This window comes from Oryctolagus cuniculus, chromosome X (assembly GCF_051225735.1).
Source record: "Oryctolagus cuniculus isolate XC-2025 breed Fujian yellow rabbit chromosome X, ASM5122573v1, whole genome shotgun sequence".
In the NCBI taxonomy this organism is placed as follows: Eukaryota; Metazoa; Chordata; class Mammalia; order Lagomorpha; family Leporidae; genus Oryctolagus; species Oryctolagus cuniculus.
The window spans coordinates 48,581,088-48,607,125 of NC_142888.1; positions in this window are offsets into that span (position 1 = coordinate 48,581,088).

The following is a 26,038-nucleotide window of genomic DNA, read 5'->3' on the forward strand; positions in this document are numbered from 1 at the left end:
GGGAGTGAACCTGTGGATGGAAGACTCTCTCTGTCTCTCTCCCTCTCCCTCTCCCTCTCCCTCTCCCTCTCCCTCTCCCTCTCCCTCTCCCTCTCCCTCTCCTCTCTCCCCCTCTACCTCTCTGCAAATCTGCCTTTCAAATAAATTATAAAAAAATCTTTAAGAAAAAAAAGAAATGAGCAGACGACCAAGGATCACCACTCATTTGAGGAAAATCTTTCATGTGGAAGACAAAGACCAAAACAGACAGAAAAATCCATTCAGCAGCAATAGACACAGAAGAGGGAGCAGAAGACGGCTCAACACAAACAACCATGGCATCTCGGTGGCTTGCAACAACCCACGGGGACCGGGGACCATTTGCTCACGTCATAGATGATCACCACATCCATGATGGCGCTGCTCTGTGCTGCCCTCGCTCCGGGACCTGAGATGAACAGGCAGCTTCGATGTTGGGTACTATCAGGTTCATCGAGAGGGGGCAAGCAAGATGACGGAATCACACAATGACTCCCATAGCTCTTGCTCAAAAGTGGACCGTGGCCCCTTCTGCTCACATTCCATTTGCCACAACAAGCGACACATCCACATTTGATGTCAACTGTGTGGGAAGTGCAATTGTACCTCCTGAACAGGCCTTAGAAACAGGAGTAGCAAAGATTTTTAGCAATACTAGCATCTCTCAGAATATATGAAACAAAGCCAGGAGACAGTCAAAGAAAAAAAGGGGCAGTAGTTTATATATTACCACCGTGGTGGCATAAATAAAAAATCTAAATAAATGATTAAGAAGATAAATTCAACAGCAACTAGACAATAAGACAAAGAAACAGAAAATAGAGAAAATCAGAATTCTCAAGGAGCCCCCATATCTGAATTAATAAAGGAATGCTAGAGAGGAAGATCAGAGATAAGGGACAGGAAAAAAATTGTTAATGAAATAGTTCAACGGCATTCCTCTGAGTGGAAGGAAACAGAATTGAGAGAGTCCATCATACAAGCCAGCACACCAGACGCAAAAAGACAGCAAGCTACATTTTGGTGTCATTTTAGTATGCTTGGCAAAGAGATCCTAAAAGGTCCCAGAAAGATAAAACATTTGCATCCAAAAGCTCAGGAATCAAAACAGCAGCAAACTCTTGCACCACACTGGTAGAGAGCAGATAACAGGTCAATGTCTACAAATGTTTTAGGAGGGACTCAAAATTCAATAAATCTACAGCTGGCTAATTTTTAAGTTGATCATTTTTCTATGGCTCATGAATGATGTTATAACTATCCACATGGCCCTTGGCAGAAAAAAAATGTTCCCCACCCCTGTAGGGGAAATGCTTTCCAACTTAGAAATTTATACTCAAACTACCAATCAAGTATGAGGATAAAACAAAGACAAATTCAGACTGCAATGTCAAAACAGATATTTAACATACATCCCTTCTAAAGAAGATATGGGAGGATCTGACCCATTAAAATGAAGAATAAACAACAACAGAAAAAACAGACAGGTAGAAATAGACCTTAGGAACTAGACTCTAGCAAAAGAGAAAGATGGAGATGATCCCCAAGAAGATGGTAAAATGAAAGTCCCCAAACTATTAATAAACAGCGATGCAGAAACCCTAGAGCCCAGCCAGGCCAGCTGGAACAGAATCACGGAGGATTCCAGAAGAGACGCTTCCAAGAAAAAAATGTTTGGACATATTATATGAGATTTACTCTTCTGGCAGATACTTGGGCAATGAATTAGTTATAGGTGTACAGAAAACCATGCAAACGCAAAGAGGGACAGGGGAAGTGCTGGGTTGGGGGAGAGAGAAAGAGAGTTATTAATTCTGGAGGGACACAAAAAGTCTTCAAGGAAGGGTGGTGGTGATCCCAGCATACTTCAGGGTTCAAATTGATTTTTGTAGGTATACAAACTATCAGCAGAAAAGGCCTATAAGACTCATTTCCTTTTTTTTTTAAAGATTTCTTTATTTATTTGGCAAGTAGAGTTACAGACAAAGAGAGGGAGAGACAGGGAGAGAGGTCTTTTATTTGCTGGTTCACTCCTCAAATGGCCGCAATGGCCAGAGCTGGGCTGATCCGAGGCCAAGAGCCAGGAGCCTCTTCCAGGTCTCCCATATGGGTGCAGGGGCCCAAGCACTTGGGCCATCCTCTACTGCTTTCTCAGGTCATCAGTAGGGAGCTGGATTGGAAGTGGAGCAGCCGGGACTTGAACTGGTGCCCATATGGGATGCTGGTGTCACAGAGCTACCCCTTACAGACTGTGTACATTGATTAAAAAAATACTTTTGGCATGTTATATACTCATTAACTGTGGCATTCAACATCTTTTAACATGTTCATTGGACCATGCAAGGACATTTCAAAAAGTTCTTAACAACGGAATTAAAAAATTGTTTTGGCACAAGAAGAGTTTGAAATCCATGCCTGGAGGTGCAATTTGAATCCTTCAGACGTCATCAGGATTTGGGGACAGATGTAGTGTTTCGGACACCAGGAATAGCAACTGTCCATGTGCAAAAGCAAAAGGGAGGAAGGGTAGCTGAGAGATAGAAGGAAGACCACCATGGCTATGGCCAATCATTTCTCTCAAATCTGTCACTTGTGTTTTGACTTTCTTTTTTTTGACAGGCAGAGTGGACAGTGAGAGAGAGAGAGAGAGAGAAAGGTCTTCCTTTTTTTTTTTTTTTTTTTTTTGACAGGCAGAGTGGACAGTGAGAGAGACAGAGAGAAAGGTCTTCCTTTGCCGTTGGTTCACCCTCCAATGGCCGCCGCGGCCGGCACGCTGCGGCCAGCGCACCACGCTGATCCAAAGGCAGGAGCCAGGTGCTTCTCCTGGTCTCCCATGGGGTGCAGGGCCCAAGCACCTGGGCCATCCTCCACTGCACTCCCGGGCCACAGCAGAGAGCTGGCCTGGAAGAGGGGCAACCGGGACAGAATCCGGCGCCCCGACCAGGACTAGAACCCGGTGTGCCGGCGCCGCTAGGCGGAGGATTAGCCTAGTGAGCCGCGGCGCCGGCCTTGACTTTCTTTATGGTGTCCATTGATGTCCAGACATTTCAGAAAGTTGATTCCACCAAATGTAGCCATCTCGTCACTCAGAGCTTTGGCTGCTGATGGCTTCTTTTGCAAGAGGTGTTTCCTACATCAATATTATAACCATACTTTTTGATATTTTTATAATGATGTTATGTTTTGTATTTTACATTTTATGCTTTTAATCTGTCTATGATTTCATTTTTAAAGGATATAAAAGAAGCATCGACATTTTTTTCCTATTAGAGAGTCAATTGCCTCAACAGTCCAGACTGAATGGACCATTCGTTCTCTACTGATGGGAGAAGCTGCCTGAATTATATTTGTGCCTACCCTATACATATGGATGTGTTTTCAGGCTATACAGTCAGTCACATTGTTCTAGATTGGTAGCCCTGTGCTAGGTCTAATTAATAGGCCAGTGAGCCTACCTGAGGCCAAATTGGCTACCAAGGGCTCTTGCCCACTCTGAGGGCTCTGAGTGAAGGCCGTATCCATTGATAACTATTTTGAATGGAGCTCTAGCACATAGCTCTCATTGCCAGACATGGATCAAATATTTTGATGTATGGTAAAGCAAAGTCTCCCTTTTCATTGTTCTTCCCTTTCAAAGTTGTCTTAGCTGTTCTTGTACATGTTCTCTCACACATGAATTTTCTAATCAATTTGTCAAGTTCTGTGAAAACTCCTGCTGGGAATTTGACTGTGATTAAATTAAATTTATGGATTAGCTTGGGAAGAACTGATATCTTTACAATACCGAGCTTCCCCATCCAGGAACATGTATTTTTCTGCATTTATTTAGATCTCTTTAAAGGTTCTTCAGTAAAACTTTTTATCTGCCTGGCATACTTCTTGATTGTTTTTTCCCGAGGTATTTTAGAGTTTTGTTGCTTTTGTGAAAGGAACTCATTTATCTAGTTTATTTTCCAATTGCTCATTGCTGCTTTCTATTGATTTAAAAAAAAAACCTTTTTATTTTGGAATAGCTTTAGACTTCTAGAAAAATGTTAAAGATAGTACAGAGAGGTCCCCTATACCCTGTGCCTCATTTTCACATTAATAACTACTTAAGATTACTATGCTACCTTGCTATAATTAATGTCTATAACCTTGTGCATGGGAAATTTATCTCTTCTCCACTTACTAATTTTTAAACATTTATTTATTTGAAAGGCATAAATACAGAGAGAGAGAGAGAGAGAGAACTTCCATCCACTGGTTCACTCTCCAAATAGCAGCAATGGCCAGAGCTGGGCCGATCCAAAGCCAGGAGCCATGCAGAGGCTTTTTCCTCGTGTCCCACATGGGTGCAGTGGCCCAAGGACTTGTCATCTTCCACTACTTTCTCAGCACATTAGCAGGGAGCTGGATTGGAAGTAGAGCAGCCGGGACTCGAACCAGCACTCATATGGGATGCCAGCACTGTAAGTGGAGGCTTAGCCTTCTACCCCACAGCTCCAGCCCCTACTTATTTATTCAGTCATTTATTTATATCAAGGCAGACTCATGGAAGTTTACTTCTATACTTTGGGTTATAATGCAACACTACTTAATTGATTCTGTTGCTCAGATTTCTGGGTTTGGCCATTTGGGAGCTCTTTTAGTTAACTCCTGTTCTCCAACATACCTCAACAATTTGTTGTTTAATTTTGTTTTGCGTTGTTTTGGTTTTTAAGTACTTCCTTACTTTTTGATGCTACGAAATGTTCCAGGGCTACTTTGTACATTTCTTGGCCCAGTCCTAAAATCAGCCAGTTCTTTGCAGAATCCTGGGTGCTTTTATCTGAAGATGGTGCTAGAAACCAAGTTCTGGACACCAGGTATGCTCACTGCTATGGAATGTCATTGTTGGGGCCTGAGCTGTGGCGCAATGGGTTAACGCCCTGGCCTGAAGTGTCGGCATCCTATATGGGTGCCGCTTTGAGAACCGGCTGCTCCACTTCTGATCCAGCTCTCTGCTATGGCCTGGGAAAGCGGTGGAAGATGGCCCAAGTTCTTGGGCCCCTGCACCCAAGTGGGAGGCCCTGATGAAGCTCCTGGCTCCTGACTTTCGATCCAGCCAGCTCCAGCCATTGCAGCCATTTGAGGAGTGAACCAGTGGATGGCAGACTTTTCTCTCTGTCTCTTCCTCTCTCTGTAACTCTACCTCTCAAATAAATAAATAAAATATTTTTTAAAAAAAGACTGTGGATTTCCAAAATGACCGAGGTCAGTACCTTTTCTCCTCACTGCCTTCAGTGAGATTGTTTAGCACATTTGCAATGTAGTATGATTGTTTTATCCATTCTGCATTCCATTCTAGAAGCCCCAATCTTCTCAATGTTTTTTTAAATTTACATACATTAAGGTTCACTCTCCGTACTGTATAAAGTTCTGTGGCTTTTGGAAAATGCACTGCTATGATAAGTATTCACCAATAGAGTATCATAACGAATAGTTTCCCCACCCTCAAAGTCCCCTGTGCTCCATCTAATCATTGCTCCTCCTCCTCCCCTTGAGCCCTTTTTCCTGTATAATCATTGCTATAGCTATGTATTTTCCCAAATGTCATGCAATTGGAATTTAACGTTCACCCATGCTTTCTGTGGCTTAATGGCTTAAGAGTTATTGATTGATTGCTTGATTATTTATTTGAAAGGCAGAATTACAGAGGGAGAGACAGAAAGAGATCTTCCATTCACTGGTTCACTCCTCAGATGGGCGGGATTGGGCCAGGCTGGGCCGAAGCTTGGAGCCAGGACCTAGAAACTCCATCCAGGTCTTCCCTATAGGTGGCAAGGACGAAGTACTTGGACTGTCTTCCTGCTACTTTCCCTGGGCATACTAGCATGGAGCTAGGTCAGAAGTTGAGCAGCCTGGACTTGAATCAGTGCTCCAATATGGGATGCCAACCTTGCATGTGGCAGCTTAGCCCACAGTGCCACAGTGCCAGTCCCAATAGCTTAGTTTCTTCTGAATCACCAAATAATGTTGCGTTGTATGGCTGTACTACCATTTCTTTTATCTATTCACCTACAGGTGAATCTGTTCCTTTTGCATCTGTCAATTCCAAATGAAGACACTATAAACCTTTGAGTCATTTGAATGAATATGTAAGAATGCCATTGCTGGATTGTATGTTAAGATGATGTTTAGCATTCTAAGAAACTGCCAAAGTGTCTTCTAAAGTGGTTAGGTCAGTGTTTATTCCTCCTAGCAATGAATGAGACTTCCCATTGCTCCACATCCTCACCAGCAATTACTGTGTATTGTCACTTTGGGGACTTTAGTCACTCTAATTGGTGTGCAACACTGTTTGCCATCTGTATACCTTCTTTAATGTAGTATCTGTTTGAAGATTTTACTCAGCTTTAATCGGGTTATTTGTTTTCTTATTTTTGTATTTGAAACATTCTTCCTAGATTTTGGATACAAGCCCTTTATCTACTATGTGTTTTGCAAATATTTTCTTCCAAGCTGTGGCTTACTTTTTGATTCTCCAAACATGGTCTTTCACAGGTGGATGTTTTCAATTTTGATCAAGTATAGCTTATCAAATTTTTTCTTTCATGTACCTGCTTTTGGTGTTGCATCTAAAAATTTGACACAAACCCAAGATCACTTTGATTTCCTCTGATGTTTTCTTACTAGAAGTTTTGTAGTTTTATGTTCTGCATTTAGGTCTATGATCCATTTTGAATTAATTTTTTAAGATTTATTTTTATTTATTTGAATTTATTTATTTATTTGATTTTTATTTATTTGAAAGGCAGAGTTAAAGAGGAGAGAGAGAGAGAGAGGAAGAGAGAGAGAGAGAGAGAGAGTCTTCCATCACTGGTTCACTCCCCAAATGGCCACAAAGACAGGAGCTGGGCCAAACCAAAGCCAGGGGCCAGGAGCTTCTTCCAAGCCTCCCACCTGGGTGCACGGGCCCAAACACTTGGGCCATCTTCTGCTGCTTTCCCAGGTGCATTAGCAGGGAGCTGGATCAGAAGTGGAACAGCTGGTTCTCAAACCGGTGCCCATATTGGGTGCTTGTGTCACAGGGAGCAGCTTTACCAGCTGCTCCACAATGCTGGCCCTCTTGAATTAATTTTTGGAAAAGGTGTAAGGTCTGTGTTAAGTTTTAAGGTTTTTCTTGAGTTGGTTTAGGTTAGCCTTTTTTTTTTTGTTTGTTTTGCTTTGCTCACAGGTACCCAATTGTTCTAGAGCCCTTTGTTGAAAAACAATCCTTTTTCTGTTGAATTGTCTTTGCTCCATTATCAAAGATTAATGGAGTACACTTGTTTGGATCTACTTCCAGCCTCCTTATTCTGTTCTGATCTCTGTGTCTATCCTCTCCCCACTAACACACCATCTTGATGACTATAGCTTTACAGTCGGTCATGAAATTGGTTCATCTGAGCTCTCCAATTTTGTTTGCCAGCATCCTGTCAGCCATTGTAGGTTTTCTGCCTTCTCATAAGAACTTAAGGACCAACTTGTCTTTACAAAATAGCTTTCTGGGATTTTAATTAATATTGTGTTTGTGTTAAATCTACAGATCAAATTTGGGAGAACTGACTTCTTTTAAAAAAAAAGATTATTTATTTGAAAAGTCAGAGTTACAAGGAGAGAGGGAAAGGGGGAGAGAGAGAGAGAGAGAGAGAGAGAGAGAGAGAGAGAGAGAGAGGATGTTAATTATCATTGTTATATAGGAAACAAACTAACATGTCTGTTAACTGTGGATCCTATAACCTTACTAGATTTATTAGTTTTAGGAGGGTTTTGGTTTTCAGGGTCAATTTTAGCAGAATTTTTACACAGATGATCATGTTATCTGCAAACAAAGACAGTTTTATTTCTTTTCCCCTAATCTCCATGCTCCTTATTTCTTTTTCATCCGCGATTGCACTAGCCAAAGCGTGCAGCACGCTGTTGAAGAGGCTTGGTGAGAGAGTACATCATTGAGCTGTAGATTGTTTTATTGTGAAGATGTTCCTTATCAAGTTGAAGAAGTTCCCCTTTCTTTGTGGATTATTGATAGTTTTTTTTTTTTATCACGAATAGACATTGGATTTTTTTTTATTTGACAGGTAGAGCTATAGACAGTGAGAGAGAGACAGAGAGAAAGATCTTCCTTCTGTTGGTTCACTTCCCAAATGGCCGCATGGCTGGCACTGCACCCATCTGAAGCCAGGAGCCAGGTGCTTCCTCCTGGTCTCCCACGTGGATGCAGGGACCCAAGCACTTGGGCCATCCTCCACTGCGTTCCCGGGCCACAGCAGAGAGCTGGACTGGAAGAGGAGCAACCAGGACTGGAACCCAGAGCCCATATGGGATGCCGGCGCCGCAGGCAGAGGATTAACCAAGAGAGCCACGGCGCTGACCCTGGACATTGGATTTTTTCAAGTGCTTTTCTGGCACCAGTTGATAGAAAGTTACTTCAAAATGTTCATGGAAAATAGAATTAAAATATAAGTTTATTTTGGTATGATTTAAAAAAAAAAAACATGCCTATGAGGGGTCTTCAAACAGTTCATGGAAAAATGTGTATTATGAAAAAACGACGCATTGATTTAAAAAAAATTTACCAAATGAATTTTGTATTTTATTCCATTTTCCACAAACTTCTTGAAGTGCTGTCTCATGATTATATTATTTTTCTTCTTTAATATGGTAATGTGGTGGAGTACATTGATTTTTTTCAAGATTTATTTGAAAAGGCAGAGTGACAGACAAAGAGAGAGAGATGGAGAGGGAGAGGAGGGAAAGAGAGAGAGATCCACTAGTTCACTCCCCAAATAGCCACATGGCCAGGGCCAGGGCAGGTTGAAGCCAGGAGCCAAGGGCTTCATCCAAGTCTCCCACACAGGTGCAAGGGGCCATCTTCCACTGCTTTCCCAGGCCATTAGCAGAGAGCTGGATCGGAAGTGGTGGTGCCAAGACTTGAACCAGTGCCAATATGGGATGTCAGCATCACAGGCAGCATCCCCACCCACTATGCCACAACACTGGCCCTGAATTAGCATCATTTCTTCCTTAGGTGCTTGCTCTCATTCACCAGTGAAACCATCTGGGCCTGGTGTGTCTTTGTTTGACAGATTATTAATTACAGTTTCATTTTCTTTACTTTATTTGTAATGTCTATTTCCCCTTGCGGGCATCAAGTTGTTGAGAGTATTTCCTTATTATATTCCAATGTCTAAGGGATCAGCGCAGATGGCTCCTTTTTCATTTCTGATACTTGTAATGTGCAATTCTCTCCATTTGTGCTGTTAGCCTACCTAAAGCTTTATCAATGTTATTGATCGTTTCAAAGATCTAGCTTTTGGGTTTGCTGATTTTCTCTATTTTCATTTTCATTGAGGTATGCTCTAATTTTTACTATTTCTTTTCTTCTGCTTTCTTTGGGCTTAATTGCTTCTTTTGTCTAGTGTCCTAAGGCAGAAGCTCAGATTATAGATTTTAGATCTCTATTCCTTCCTAATATATGTGTTCAAAGCTATAACTCTCCCTCTAACCACTGGTTTTACTGTATCGCACAAACTTAGAGTTGCATTTTTATTTTCATTTAGTTGAAAACACTTTAAATTTCCCTTGCGACTATTTTTGTCATCTCTCCACATAGTTATCTATATGTAGATATATATACATATGTATATGTGTTATTCAGAAATATATCATTCAACCTCCAAATATTTGTGACATTGTCTAATGAGTTTTAATTCCATGTTTTATCTGTTCTTGAAGGCTGAATTTTCTCTAGTCCTAATAGTTTTTCCTTTGTTTCCCTTGGGTTTTCTACGGAGACATCATTTGCAAATAATGATGACTAAGTCTTATTTTCAATATTTGTACATGTCAGTGCATGTTTTTCATCATATTACATTGTCCAGGATCTCTGCTACAATGTTTAGAATGACTCGGGGCCAGCGCCGCAGCTCAATAGGCTAATCCTTCACCTTGCGGCGCCGGCACACCGGGTTCTAGTCCCGGTCGGGGCCCCGGATTCTGTCCCAGTTGCCCCTCTTCCAGGCGAGCTCTCTGCTGTGGCCAGGGAGTGCAGTGGAGGATGGCCCAAGTGCCTGGGCCCTGCACCCCATGGGAGACCAGGAGAAGCACCTGGCTCCTGGCTCCTGCCTTCAGATCAGCGCGGTGCGCCGGCCGCAGCGCGCCGGCCGCAGCGGCCATTGGAAGGTGAACCAACGGCAAAGGAAGACCTTTCTCTGTCTCTCTCTCTCACTGTCCACTTTGCACCTGTCAAAAAAAAAGAAAAAAAAAAAAGAATGACTTGGGGCCAGCGCTGTGGCGCAGCGGGTGAAAGCTCTGGCCTGAAGCACCGGCATTCCATATGGGCACCGGTTCTAGTCCCCGCTGCTCCACTTCCAATCCAGCTCTCTGCTATGGCCTGAGAAAGCAGTAGAAGATGGCTCAAGTCCTTGGGCCCCTGCACCCACTTGGGAGACCCTGAAGAAGCTCCTGGCTCCCGGCTTTGGATCGGTTCAGCTCCGGCCGTTGCAGCCATCTGGGGAGTGAACCAGTGGGTGGAAGACTCTCTCTCTCTCTCTCTCTCTCTCTCTCTGCCTCTCTGTAACTCTGCCTTTCAAATAAATAAATAAAATAGATCTTTTTTTAAAAAAAAGAATGTCTGGCGTTGGTGATGTTCTTGACTTTGGTAAGTAATGCTTCTAATGATTAACGGCAGAGTGTGACATTTGCTGTAAATTTCTGGGTTTGTCAAGCTTGCTATGCAGAGTAACTAAGTTAATATATGTGTGTATTATAGATGCATTACATATATGAGGAAACATCAAAGAGTTTATGGAAATGGAATTAAACAATGTTTGGTTTTGGTGCACAAAATGCTTGCAATCTGTGTGTCGCTTTCTCCATGAACTTTTTGAAGCCCCCTCATATAATACATACGAAGAACCTAGAAACTAGAAGAGAAAACGATACACAGTAAGTCCAAACACCTTTTTTTTTTAATTGCTGCTTTTTTGGAGGTTATTATTCATTTAACATGCTGTTAGATTTCATTCGCTAAAAGTTTATTCGTGGCTTGTTCATTGGTGTGATTAGTTTGCAATATTGGTTTTTTTCGATCTATTTATTTATTAGAAAGGCAGAGTGACAGAGAGAATGAGTGAGAGAGAGAGATACATATTTCATCCACTGATTCACTCCCCAAATGGCTGCAATAGTCAGGGCTGGACCAAGCCGAAGCCAGGATCCAGGACTCCATCCGGGTCTCCCACGTGGGTGCAGGGATCCAAGCACATGAGTCATCCTCTGCTGCCTTCCCAGGAGCATTAGCAGAGAGCTCAATCGGAAGCAGATATGGGAGGCAGGCATGAGTAAGTGGCAGCTTAAACCCGCTGCACCACAGCAGCCCCCTGCAACACTCTTTAGGCAACCTGGTGCTGTCTACCTTTGGTCTTGGGGTTACCTACCTAACTAACTAGAGTTAGATAGCTGCCCATCTTTATCTATGCTCAGGAACAGTTTACGTTAAAAAAAATCATGTGAGCCTGTTTTCTATGTTTGCATTAGTTTTCATGTGCCTGTATAAAAAATAAATTTACCCCAAAACTGAGAAGGTTAAAACCACAGATGTTTATGATCTCCCAATTTCTAGAGCCAAGAAACCAGACGTGGCTTAGTAGATACTTCTGACTCAAGGTCTCTCCCAGGCTGTGGTCAAGACACTGGCTGGGGCTGAAGTCATCAAAACGCTCCATGGGGGGTGGGGGTGGGGATCCTCTTCTTTCACACGGTTGCTGGCATGATTCAATTGCTTTGTGGGTTCTTGGATTAAGGACGTCAGTTCTTCACTACGTGTTGGCCAGAGGACTCCTTCGATTCCCTACCATATGAGCTGTTCCATGGGACACTTAATTGCCTAGCAACTTGCTTCATCGAGGCCAGCATGGGAAAGCCAGAGTGTCAGCAAACGGAAGTCACTGCCTTTTGTATCCTAGACTTGGAAGGGACACTCTATCACTTTTGCTACATTCTAGTCATTAGAAGCAAGGCACAAAAGTCTAATCCATATTCAAGGCCAACAAAATAAGCTCAAGTGTCAATATAAAAATACCAGAATTATTGTGGACCCTTTTAGAAGCCAGCTAGCACCATTTTCTTCCATAATTATGGCCATAACGACTTTTAAACTATTTCTTAGACAATGTTGATATTTTGTGATGTTCTAGTAAAAAAACTAATTTAGGTTTTCAAACTGGTTGTAGAATGTAGAGATCTCTGGAGCTGATGTTCATTCTGGCTATTACTTATGTCTTCTCTCACTTTTTCTATATCAAAAGAAATACTTGTCAATGGCATGGGTCTTTTCAAAGAAGTAATTTTGCCCTTATTGCTCAACTCTATTTTTGTGTTTTTTTTCCATGAATTTATGCTTTCGCAATTCTTCGTCCCTTCCTTTTACTTTCATTTGTGCTTATTTGTGTTGTCTACCACCTCTTTTTTTCAAGATTTATTTTATTTATTTATTTGAAAGGCAAAGTTACAGAGGTGGGTGGGAGGGAGAGAGAGAGAGAGAGAGAGAGAGAGAGAGAGAGAAGAGAGGTCTTCCATCTGCTGGTTCACTCCCCGATGGCTGCAACGGCCAGAGCTGCGCCTATCTGAAACCAGGAGCCAGGAGCTTCTCCTTGGTCTCCCACATGGGTTCAGGGGACAAGGACTTGGGCCACTTCTACTGCTTTCCCAGGCAATAGCAGAGAGCTGGAACAGAAGAGCAGCCTGAATTGGAAACCAGCTCCCATAAGGGATGCCGGCACTGCAGGCAGTGGCTTTACCTGCTATGCCACAGGGCTGGCCCCTCCCCCATCTCTTGAAGGTTGGATTTATTTATTTTCAATGTTTCTTATTCTTTAGTAAATGCCTTTCAGGTCATGCATTTTCCTCTGAGTACCACTTTGGCTGTATCTCACTGGTCTTAACATGTAGAGAACTGATTATTTTTCATTGGTTTATAATTTCCACTTTGATTCCTCTTTAGTCAAATTGGAAATGTGTTTTCCCCTCTTTTTTCCAGGGACAGAGATTTCAAATCATTATCTTGGTGGTCAAATGTAATTTTACTGATGCTGTGGTTATTAGGTGGGACCTTATATGATATTTCTTATTTGAAATGTGTTAAGATTTCCCTGGTGGCTTAATATGTCATTGACTTATGTATTTAATGTGTGTGTGCAATGTGTTAGCTTACATAAATAAATGACATAAAGAAATTTTCTGTTAGTACAAACAGATTTATTCTCAAGTTTGCTACTTGTATCGTTTCAATCTTGTATGTCTTTAGTTGGTAGGTTAGTTTATTAACACCTGGTGTGTTGATTTCTGGGGAAGGCATGCTTTTCACCCTGCAATTGTAGACTGGCTCATATCTGTTTTAAATCTATGTTGTGAAGGTTCATTAATGTTATATCTTCCTCTGTGGCCTGTATCTATTATCAAGCAAATATTCTTTATCCCTTTGAATATTTTTGCTTTGAGTTTTGTTGTCTGACATTAATATTGCTACATCTGCTTTCTTTTTGTTGGCACTTGAGTATATTTTTCAATTCTTTTCTTTTCAGCCTTTTTGTGTTATTTTGTTTTGCATATGTGTCTTGTAAATGGCATATAGCCATGTTGGCTTTTGACCTAATCTGAGAGTCTTTGTCTTTTAATAGAGCAATTAAATATTCACATTTATTGTGATTGCTTGTGTGCTTGGACTAATTCCTGCCATCTAATTTTATTTTTTTTTTTACTGCTTTCTCTCCATTCCCTTTGTTGTCTTTTGTTATGGGGACAGGATTTTCTTTGCTCCATTTCATTTTCAATAATGGTTTAAAAAATATAGATACCATTTTGAAGCTTCTAAGGCTTACCCATGCATTCTTTTAAAAAATGTTTATTTACTTATTTTTATCTACTTGAAAGTCAGTGCAACAAGAACAAGAGTGGGGTGGGGTAGGGATATCTTTCATCCCCTCATTCACTCCCTAAATGGCTGCAACAACCAGGGCTGAGCCAGGCCAAAGCCAGGAGCCAAGAACTTGATCAGGGTCTTCCACGTTGGCGGCAGGGGCACAAACACTTGAGCCATCATCACCTGTCGCCTCCCAAACTAGCACTCATATGGGATGCCGATGTCCAAGGCAGTGGCTCAACCTGCTGTGTCACAATGCCAGCCCCTACCTGGATATTCTCACTACACGTACTGAAGCGTATCCATGCGCTATCAACATTGAGTATCCGGCCATATATTTTTTTTCTCCCTGCAAGCAAGGAAAGAAACCTAGCGTGCGTGTTCTTACCCCTGCTTTCTGTGCCGGCCCACGCTCCACCCCTTGCCACCTCAATCACTTCTCACGTTGAGCCTGTCTCTCTTGGGGTGACTCGGCTCTTTGCTCATGGCTTCTTACATCACATTCTTGCGCTTGAATCCATTGTTTCTTAGTATAGTACACGCACTATGGCTTATTCCTGAGGGACTTTCTCACTGAGAGCATTTCTGGGGACTGGAAGGCCTGCCCTCTCTGTTCGCCCCCTTTGTAATGGTCACCAAGTATATTCCAGAATGCTTGTGCACTATGGGCAATAGCATTACTTCTCAAGGTCTGAGGTATGAGAAGGAGCCTGTTATGGTAGCTCAGTCCACAGCCTCCTGGGACTTGTGGCTTAACGGAGGCTCACTGATCTCTGTGGACTGGGACTAGGAGGCTGTCTCTTCTGCCATCCCTTGTCTTTGGTCCTCTGTCCCCACCAGGGAGATTGGCCAGCTAGCAGGAGACTGGGCCATTTTCCTTAGCTGATCACATTACTAGGCATCATGTCTCGAGGTAAGGGTATGTTTGCTGGGGCCAGTGCCATGGTACAGTAGGTTAATCCTCTGCCTGCAGCGCCAGCATCCCATATGGGTGCTAGTTCAAGTCCTGGCTGCTCCACTTCCGATCCATCTCTCTGCCATGGCCTGAGAAAGCAGTAGAAGATGGCCCAAGTGCTTGGGCCCCTGCACCCACATGGGAGACCCTGAAGAAGCTCCTGGCTCCTGGCAGCTCTGGCCGTTGTGGCCACGTGGGGAGTGAATCACCGGATGGAAGATCTCTCTCTCTGTCTCTCCCTCTCACTGTCTGTAACTATACCTGTCAAATAAATAAATAAAATCTTTTTTTCTTTAAAAAGAGTGTGTTTGCTCCTCATTTCTGCTTTCACTCATGTGACTGGAGCTATATGCTAGCTTGGGAACAGCTTTGAACAAGTCCTCCCTCTCTTTCTTCTGTCTTTCTTCCATGAAGTTGATGGGAGTAAGCTAGTCAAGATTCAGGCTTGGCCTTGTGGTAGGAGGAGATCCCTCCCAAGTGCAGGCTCATCAGTGTCCAAGAGCTTGCTTTGAGCTAACAATGAAGTGTTACTTTGCTTTCCTTTGCCATTGTTCTGTGTGCATATCTCTCTCCTGGGACCCTTATGGGGAGAGCTGGCTTTGGTCTGTGGCAATATTTGGGTAGTCCCAGATCCCTTGGCCACAATAGAACACTAATTGCACCATATTTCCAACAATAGCTTCATGATAATAGTCTTCTTGCAGCTCTCTCTCTCTCTCTTTTAAAGCTAAAAAAAGTAAAAAAGTAAGACTGATGCCTTGAAGAAGACATGGGTGTCAATTGCCGTGTGCCAGGGCCCTGGGATTACCATGTAACCTTGCAGAGGCCATGTTCTACACAGACCTGAGGGGCTTCCTTCCCACCACAGACTACGCCAATGGCGCCCCCTGGAGTTGTTCCCGATACAAAGAACCCTACAAGGTGTCCCTGCACAGCTGTGCCTCGGCTGCCTCTACGGATGTTTGTTAATTCCCCTGCCCTGAGCAAACGGTCCTTCCTGTTTTAAGGCCTGGCCTGTTCGCATTCCCAATCTTGCGATGGTACTTTATTCCATTCCCTTGGCTTACACCCATTTGCTTTCTGTCACATGCTGGGTTAAACTGGAGGCTTAGAGAGGGTGCTTGGCCCAGAGTGTAGGGAGGGGAAGCGGACGGGCCCGTGTTCAAAGGCAGCTCTATCTGACTGCAAAGCCTACATATACTATCTGCTGTCGGCCAGGCAGCTGGGAGCAAGCAGCTGGCACGTGTCTGGGGTTGTGTACCAGCCAGTGGAGGGCAATGGATATCTCAGACACTTGTTTATTCATTCACCACATTTTCCCGAAGTCCATGCTGCCCAGTCACCTGAGGTCTCTTCCAACTCGACTATTTAGCGACATAGGATATCTCCAGTCTCATATTAGAGGGGCCTGTTTCTATTGCAAATGGCAGGAATCCAACTCAAACTGGTCTAAGCCAAAAGGGGATCTTATTCGTTTACATAAATGAGCAATACAAGGGTGGTCTGGACAGGCAGTGCTGGAGCCCAGGCTCAAATGGGGCCGTTCCGTCCATCTCTTGGGTGCCTCTTTCTCTCTCATGTCTTCAGGTGCATGTCTTCTAGCCGATTGATGGCCAATGTCTCTTTCCCTATTCTGCTGTCAAAAGTCCCAGGGTGGGTTTGTATTGGTCCAACTCGGGTCACACCCGCCTCTGCCTAAACCAGTCACTCCATGCAGTACTATAGAAAGTTTTGGTTGTCCGGGCCTGGGTCATCTGCCAGCCCCTGGAGGGAACTCGCCAAGCCTCACGGTTAGGGAGGAGTGCCTTCCAAAGAGAACGCTTGGAAGCAGTGTAAAGGCCAGCAATGGCCCCGTGCATGGCTCATTCCACCAACAAGGCAGCTGAGATCCAGAAAAGGGTAGGGACAAGCCCGTGGTGACATGGCCTTTGTAGCAAGCGCCGCTGAGTGACTTTGGCAGGCTGGTAGTTCAGAGCCGCCGCCTCCTGCCTTTGTTCCCAGTATCAGAGGTGCTGTAGGCTCTCTCGGGTGACCATTGTGAAGTTTTCCAGGGATAAGAGACGTTCCAGGTCTGTCAGAGTTGCAGATGGATGATGGGGGGGCAGGGAATCCCAATCCTTGTGGGATAGGGATCGGGACCTCTGGGTCCTAGTCCTAGCTCCGCCACTACCCTCCCGAACCAACTCACCGGAGCTCATCCCTCCCCCTGGCCTCAGTTTCCCCGTGTGTAAGCTGCTGCTAGGATTACATTGAACGGTCTCTTAAGAAAACAGACTCTGAGGCGATGCTTTTGTTCCCGTCTGGAGGAGGGCGGGAGCGAAGGCAGAAGGCTGAGAGGGAGTCCCTCCTCTCCATCTGGAGCCATGTGGAATTTCTGCAGTGGAGACTTTTAACCTGACTTTAATTTGAGTTGAAACGTCTGATATTTCTGATAGTGATAGCATGCCCTGGCTGGGGCAGGGGGAGCCAGGCCCCCTGAAAAGGACCCCCAAAGGCCCTCTCTGTTCCTTCTGAGGAAGCACAGCCCCCAGCAGGCAGGGGTCTCAGCACCCAGGTGCAGGGAAGCCGGTGTTCCTTGAGAAGCTGGGGTCGGAGGAATCCAGCGAGAGGGCCGCGTACACTTGTGCGGTGCACGGGGTGGGGGTGAATCGGGGTGCCGCTGGGGGTGTCGGTCCCTTCCTCCTCCCTGAGTGCAGGTCTCCACACAAGCACCCCCTTCGGCACAGGAGGGCCTCTCAGCTGCCACACCCCAGCCTTTCCTGCTGTGACATGCCTGTGTCACCTCAACCCTCCCTTGGTCACAAAGGAAACCCCAAGCCAGACAGGTGTGGGGCAGTGGGGCCATGTGTAGAAGCTCTCAACTCTTTTCACTACTTGACCAAGAACTCGATGTCATGCAATGGAAGTGGAAGTCCCTCCTTGTGTCTAACCTCGCCCACTCATGCTGCATTTCTTCCCTGGAGATAGTGAACTGTCAGTGGGCCACCAGGCACTGTATAAAATAGTGACTATGCGGTGCCTCTTCCCACTCCTCCTCCAGTCGCCCAGCCTGCTTTCCCACCTAAATGATCCCTCCACGGTGGGGTGATGAGTGGGCACCAGAAAACCCCCACTGACCGACTAGCCCAGAGTAGGCAGCCCTCCAATTACCCACAGCACTCCGGGGAGGAGCCGGCGGGGGTGGGGAGAGCGCGCGTTCTTCCCCCCTTTAAATATATATATTTAAGCAAGGAAACAGATTTCACTTTCAATCTTCTTTCCAAGAGATTGTTATAAACAAAAGCAGGTCTGGGGCAGGAGGAGGAGGGGGAAGAGAGGAAAATGATTTGGGAGATTAAGGAGGCGGCCACGACAGCGTCCCCTTTTAAACCTCAATAAGGTTGTTTTTCTTGGTCGTTTTTTCCTCCTTCCCTCTCCAGCCAGCGTTACTTAAAAGGAACATTATGTTATCACAAATCAGATTTCCAAACATCATCTCCAGGTCACTGTGAACAGCTCAGCAATTTGGCTGCACGTTGCTGGAGAAGACGTCCCCTTTAACCTCAAACTCAGCAGGGAGCTGCCCCAGCCCTGAGTAGATGGGGAGGGGGCGGGGACCCTCCCGACTGAGACAGCGGGGGTGATGGGTGACGGGCCAGCGGCGGCACCATGCCACCCCACTGCCAGCCTCTATGCCCTGAGGGGCGGCTGGGTGGGGGGCAGGTCCTGCTGCCCACTGGAGGGCATCCCTGGCCCTGCTGCGTGGAGGCTGGACCTGGTGGGGGTGATGCGGGTTTCATTTTTCCTCTGCCATCAACTTGGGACTTATCGGTGCCACGGAGCTGCCAGGGGAGATTAAAGTCAGGGCTCGCGCCCTAGTTGCAATGCACGGTAAGAGACTGCAAGGATTCCAGCTGGGGCAGCTTGAAGCCGAGGGTGCGAGACAGCTGAAGGGCTTTCTAGAAGAGTGATGCAACTCTTCTAGAAGACTCTAGAAGGGCTGTTCCACCCAATCAAGCACCAGGTCACCCTTAGCCTCCCACCCACTCTAGCCTCTGAGGACAGAGAAAGAGTAGGGGATGAGGTGGGGGAGGGGGCAGAGGAAAGAGAAAGTGAGCTATAGGAGATTGGATTAGGAAGGACTTGAGCTAGACACCAAAGATTTCCAAACGGGGGAGATGCGGAACCCACGGAGCCATCTACCCAAATGGGAGCAATTGAGTGACAGCGATAGGGATGGCTGGGGGTGGGGGCCACATGCCCCATGTGTGTCCTCCCTCGCCATGAAAGTGAGCCAAGCCAAAGGTTAGAGGTGGTCTCTTGGAGTTCACACGTCCTTTCCGGGGTCCTACCGCAATGAGTATTCTCGTACTCGCCGATAGCTCCGATAGCTCCGGCATGCGGGAATTGGGGCTTCCATTGTACAGACGGGAAAGCCGAGGTTCAAAGGGGAAATGGCTCATGAAGCAGAGAAGGAGTGGGCGCATGATCTGAGGTGTCCTGCCAACATCTCCAAGCTCTTGGCTTTGTCCCTCCCACGGTGGGGTGCACCTTTTCAGGCCAGCCCCGGCTCCGATGACTTCCTCCATGAAGCAAGCAACCAAGCAAGCCCCAGAAGCGGCTGGCTGTTGGCCTTGAACAGGGCCAACAGGTGGTAGGCCAGTGCAAAAGACCCTGACAACATGGAACTCAGAGAGGAAGCTCCACGGGCAAGGCGGAAACCCTCTCCGAGAGCTGCCCAAGAAGTGTGCCTGGCGCCGTGGGCAGAGATGGCCCCGGATGAAGGGGGCAAGCCTCCTTCAGGGAAATGGCTGTCTGAAGGATCCGAGAGCTGCTTTCCTCCGGCCCAGGTGGCAAGAGTGTCACTCTATGGCCCTGTGTGGAGAGGAGCTGCTCATGTGCCCTCCCCACCCACCCATGTGCGCCGGACAGTGGTGGAGGATGGTTGCGGGGACGCCTTGGGGAGACGGACACCCAGCACGCCACCCCCGCCTCTGGGGCTGCTTAGCCATCAGCACCAAGCACGCAGAGGCCTCTCCCTTGCTTGCTTTATTTATCTTGGCCCAAGGACGACGAAGCCCGGATCTGAGAGGAGGATGGAGAGGCCATTTCCAATATTTCCTCCCGGCCTCCTCATGCCCCTGAGTTGCCCTTCAGTACCCCGGGAGGAGAGGGCAGAGGGCCATGGTCGGAAAACAATGGCTTGAAACTGGAGGGTGCGGAGGGGGTGGCGGAGGGAGGGAGCGGGGGACAGAGGAGAGGGAGGGCTCAGAACACACACACAAGCCCTGCCCAGCGTCCCCAGGGAGGGCTGTGTGAACTGGTAGACCGCAGACCCTCGCCAGGCCCACCCCACCCTCAGCCTCAGGCTCAGGCTCAGGCTCAGGCTCAGCAGCGATGGGTAGGCAGGGGGCAGGCCTGGCTCCCTTCAGTCCCAAGGCCGGGACTGCACAGAACTGTGAGCACCCCCCACACACACACACCGGAAGCAAAGTGGGCCACCCTCCGTCCACCGGTAGGGCGAGAGAGCCTGCAGCTCAGCCTGGGCCCCCTAGCAAGCTCTGGATGAGCCCATTTACCCACACTCGTCATCTCCCCGCCCCGCCCTCACCTAGTCATCCCCCCCTGCCCCCGCCGCTGGGGCTTGTGTGCACTGCTGGAGTCCCTATACGCAGTTATCATGTCCCCTGCCACACCCAGCACTGTCCTCCAGCCAAGCCACACACATGGAGCTGCTTTCATCCCCCTCCTCGGCTGGGCCTGCCCTGGCCCAAGGGCTCAGGGACTTCGGCTCCTCAGAATCCTCTCCATATCCGTCTCCACCCCTCTCATGCTCAGGCTCACACTCTCAAAGGGGCCCGTAGGAGCTTGGTAGCCACACAGCTTGGCTGGCCTGCTCCCTAGGCCCAAGGTAGGGCATGACACCTGCTCCTGGTGTCGGGAGCGACAGGAGCCTCGGTTCCAGACAGACTCTTTACTGTTGGGGCGAGGGGACGCCTCCCGGTTCTGGGGGTGGGGTGGGGTTTGCGTCATCAATGCAGGGCCCTCGGGAATGGATTAATGGCACTACCACTGGTGTTGTCATGGAACGAGGGTGCTCCCCTCCCCATCCCACCCTCTACTCCCTGAGCATTCTTCCTCTCTCTTTGGCTTGTGCCTTCTTTGCCCTGGCCCTGTCTGCCATCAGGTAGAAGCAGCACAAGGCCCTTGCCTGGGCCATGCCCTGGAACTGGCTGCCAGAGATGGAAGCCCAAGACGGATTTCTTTTCTTTCTAAATCACCTAGCCTCGGGGGTTCTGCTATAGTGACAGGAAATGAAGTAAGCCGAAGATAAAGGAGGTCCCGTGACAAATAAGACCATCTAGCACTTTCTCTGGGGCACTGTTTGAGCTTGGATTGTATACCCAGGCTGGCTGACTACAAAGAGAATGCCCTTGACTGCTACACTGAACTTGACCAGAAAGCTCACAGCCTGTTTATCAGAGAGGTCAGTTATTTCCAATGAGGCGCACAGGGAAGGCTTCCTGGAGGAGGTAGTCTGTGTGATAGGCCTGTCAGCGAACTTGAGTTTGAGTAGGCCGAGAAGGCAGTGGGACATTTCCAGTCAAGATGAAATGAAATGCAACAAACATGGACTAGGTCATTTGAAGGCAGGGTCAGCGAATACCAGGAGGGAGTGTGGCGGTGGGGTGGGGGGCAAGGACAGAAACCATGGCCTTGGGAGGCAAGGCTGGGGGAGAGCGATGCTTTGTCCTGCAGGTGAACAGCAGCGAAGAGAGGCCACAGCCTGCTCGGGGCTGGGCTAGGATTGCGTGGAGTCCGTGGGGGGAGGCTGCTGAGAGAGAGAGAGAGAGGCCCCAGAGTGTGCTGTGGCTGCTGTTCTGGGCACTTGGGACACTGTGGAGCAGAGTAGGGCATCTGATTCCCGGCTTGGAGGGAGCCCCGAATTCCAACGGCACAAGGTGCTGTGGGAAGCTGCAGCCCCACATACCGAGTTCATTATTAAGATCTGATTCTCTGGGCCACTGAGAGCCATTAATGGAATGAGATTTGCATTTCAGGACGGTCCCTTTGGAGGACAGCCTGCTTCGGAAAACAGGCCTGGGGAGAGACGCTGGGGACAGGGACCAGAGAACAGCCCAGAGGGCCATTTCAATGGCAGGAAGGGTGGGGCCCAGAGAGGGGAAGCCAGGCTACAGACTAAGTGACAGCCACCACATGGCAAGAGAGCAAGGTCCAGAGTGCGCCTGAGGCTGGCCGAAGTTGGGCCACTGCTGGCTGAAGGCGACGGGCAGGCAGGAGTCAGGGGTAGGGGAAAAAGCCTGTTGCGCCGTCCCTGCTTGTCTGCTCGCCTGAGGCCCTGGCCACAGGCCTTTGTTGGAAGACAGAAGAAATGCTTCCCCAGGCAGCAACCCAGCTCCTGCCACAGGTCTGTGGATATGCGCACCTGCACCTGTGGAGGGCTTGGGCTCAGCAGCTAGGCCACGGGGGCAGGGGCCAGCACTTCCCAAAGATGGAAAGTTTTCCAGGCTCTGTTTCCAGCGGAATTCCTGGCTGGTGAAACACCAGAAAGGAGGGGGAGTGAGAGAGTCCAGCCATCCCTCAACAGGGTCCAGCATTTCATGGGGAGTGGGGGAAGGGCTGGGAAGGCTCCATGGAGCCAGATTGCGGGGGAGGGGGAGGGATGGTTTCCAGGAAAGGGGTAGGGACTGCCTGTGGACTAACACAAGGAAGGGAAGCAGAGTGAGTGGGAGCCCAGGAATCAGGACAGGAGCCCCTGGGAGCTGCCTCCTTTTTTTTTTAAGGAGCCTCTTTTTTTAAAGGATTTATTTATTATTTATTTGAAAGTCAGAGTTACACAGAGAGAGGAGAGGCAGAGAGAGAGGACTTCCATCCGCTGGTTCACTCCCCAACTGGCCGCAATGGGCGGAGCTGCACCCATCAGGAGCCAGGAGCTTCTTTCGGATCTCCCATGTGGGTGCAGGGGCCCAAGGACTTGGGCCATCTTCTACTGCTTTCCCAGGCCATAGCAGAGAGCTGGATGGGAAATGGAGCAGCCAGGACTAGAACCGGCGCCCATATGGGATGCCGGCACTGCAGGCCAGGGCATTAACCCACTGCGCCACAGCGCCAGCCCCCACCTGGGGCCTCTTGACATGAGCCTTCCCCAGGGGCCAGGCCAGTCAGAATTATAGGGAGACCAAAGTGTCGGTGACAGTTGGGTGTGGTGCCATGGCAATGGCCAGCATGCTTCCACACAACTGAGCAGACTGAGCCAACCTCAGAGCCGGAAGGACCTCGGCAAATGCCCTGGGTCCAATCCCAGTGTGTGCCCACCAGGGAAGCAGAGAGCCCAGAGAGGGAGAGCTACTGCTCAGTGCTGCACAGCAAGAGCTGAGAGGATAGCCCAGGCCTTGAACACCTGGGTCAGGGCTTTCTAACCCAAAGAGGACATGATATGGGGCCGGCACTGTGGCACAGCAGGTCAAACCGCCGCCTGTGACACTGGCATCCCTTATGGGCACCAGTTTGTGTCCTGGCTGCTCTGCTTCCAATCCAGCTCTCTGCTATGGCCTGGGAAAGCAGCAGAAGATGGCCCAAGTCCTTGGGCCCCTGCACCCATGTGGGAGACCCAGAAGAAACTCCTGGTTCCTGGCTTTAACCTGGCCCAACCCTGGCCATTGTGGCCATTTGAGGAGTGAACCAGCAGATGGAAGATCTCTGTCTCTCTGTCTCTGTTTCTCTCTCTCTCTGTTTCTCTCTCTCCCTGTGTGTGTGTGTGTGTGTGTGTGTGTGTGTATGTTTCCCTCTCTCTGGGTAACTCTGTCAAATAAACAAATACATCTTTAAAAAAAAAAAAAAGGACGGGACAATAGCAATGAGGATATCTTGGGATTCATCTGGCACCACCCAGAGAGAAGCCTTTCTCTGATTTGCTGCAGACCAAGAGGACCGAGGGCTGACAGCAGTGGTGGTCACTGCCAGCACAATTAGACTTTGGCAATCTTTGGAGGAACTGAACATGAGAAACTTGGAGCGAGTATAGACAGAAGGCCAAAAAGGCAGTTCTGAGGAGGCAGCAAGAAAGTGGTGGGAGCCTCTGGGGAACTGGGGTCACCAAACAGGAAGATGGCGGAATGCACGGCTGTAGATGGAATGGCTACTGGCACTGGATCCTAGCTGCGGAGGCGAAGAGAGAAGCGGAGGGTGGGCAGGGCGGGCAAAGCACCCGGGACCCCTAGGGCTCCATCTGCTCTGAGCTCCAGAATGCTGCCTGCAGAGCCGGAAGCAGAGACCCTGGCTTCCTGGGAGACCAGTAAGGTGGGTGAGAGCCAGCATATGGCCACTCGCTGGGGACAGAGCTCGGAGCAGAGGACTTGGGCTGCACGGGCTGCACGGGCAGGTAGCAGCCTCAGGACAGTGTCTCTGTGGCAGACTTTGGAGGCTGCAGGCAACCGTGAGCCGCCCCAATCCCCTTTTGGAGCCTGGATGGGAATGGGCGTGCGCGCACACACACACACACACACAGCACATGCTCTCCCTCTCTCCTGCACAGACTCATGGGTAGAGCGGCCCACTCTCTGGAAAGAAGGAGACCTCCCAGGCCACTGGTGACTGGAATGGGCTGGACAGGGGCTGGATGTCGTTGGGACACCCCTAGACAGGAGCAAACCGCACAAACCCCTCACCAACTTGGCGTGCTTGGTGCCATTTCTGCCGCTCACGCCACATGGTAGGGGACAGAGTCCTATGCCACCCCCCCCCAAACTGTCCCAGTCCAGGGGGCGGCAGTGGCTCATGGTGTTGGCTCCCACACAAATCCTGTGGTTTAACCCACAACTACTCTGTTATGGCTACCCAGGCTCCTGTTCTGCCCTGGATGTGGCTCCAGGCCACAGCACCTGGGCCCTTTCTCTGCCTGGAAAGATGTCCCATAGATGTCCCAGGTCTTAAGAGTTTTCTACCTTCTCTGTCAAGGTTTCCCTTCCTGGCACCCTCCCCCGCCCGCCTGGGTGCTCCGTGGAAGTTTGCGGATGATATCAGAGAGATGGAGCTCCTGAATGCCGGCCGCAGTTCTCCAAGGAGCCAAGAGCTGGTCGTACTGCCTGGCCTTGGAGCATCTGTCATTCCTGCAGGTGGCAGTGGTTAGGTCTGGTCTGGAGGATGATGATGGCAGATGGGGGCAGGTGGAGGTTGGCGGCGTTGTGCACATGGAGGGATGAGCCACCGAAACACTCCCACCTTCTACAAAGCCAGCCTCTGACTCTCATGCTTTGAGTCTAGCCATCATTAATCCCATCTCCAAGCTTACCTGTGGAGGAGACCGCAAGCCCAAGCAGTCATCCTGTGTTGAAGAAGAACGGGCAGTTTATTGCAAGAACTAACCAAGTGGCTTTTGTCTGCCTCCTCTAGCTCACTCTGCTTACTTTCCCTGTCCTCTAGTCCTTCACATGGTCATTTTCTGGTCTCCCTCTAGAAAAGCAAAAGGCCACCAAACTCTGCCGAAGAGAACCTTGGGGGCAGACCTGTTCTTGTGATCTGACCGCCCCATGGGGCACAGGAACAAGGCAGAGGCAGTAGATGGGCACCTCTTCCCCTTCCTTCCTCGAGGTAAGGACTGCAAAGCTGACGATGGAATGCACGCGCTGCAGGAGGCAATGGAAGCGGCCCGGAATCCACCCCCGGGCTCCTGGGGCAGACCCCCAGGAAGGGACAGGCAAGCTTCCCGCTGTTCTGCCCAGACCCATTGCAATGGGCTCAGTGGCACCCCGGGGTCACCTGTCAGGCCCAGGCTGGGCCAAGAGAGTTCTGGCAGCAGCTTCAACAGCTTGGGTGCTTCCCTAGGACTCTTAAGCCAAGGAGAATTCTGCAGAAACTGAGAATTCCATCGCACCCCCTTACTCCGAGCTGGACAACACTTTCCACCCTTTGCTGACACGCGTGCATTTCTTTTTCTAAGAAAGCCATAGTGAGTCCCCGTGCTCCAGTCCCAGATGAATAAGGAGCCACGTGGTACAGTCAGAGGGGCGGCAGGGCACCTAGGGGCCCAGGGCCCCTCTTCAGCCCAGGACTACCTCAGAGGAGAGCCTTGAAGGCTCTCAGGACTGACCCCGATTTGCTGGCAGCTGGCCTGCATCTCAATTTGCAAGCACAGCCCAGGG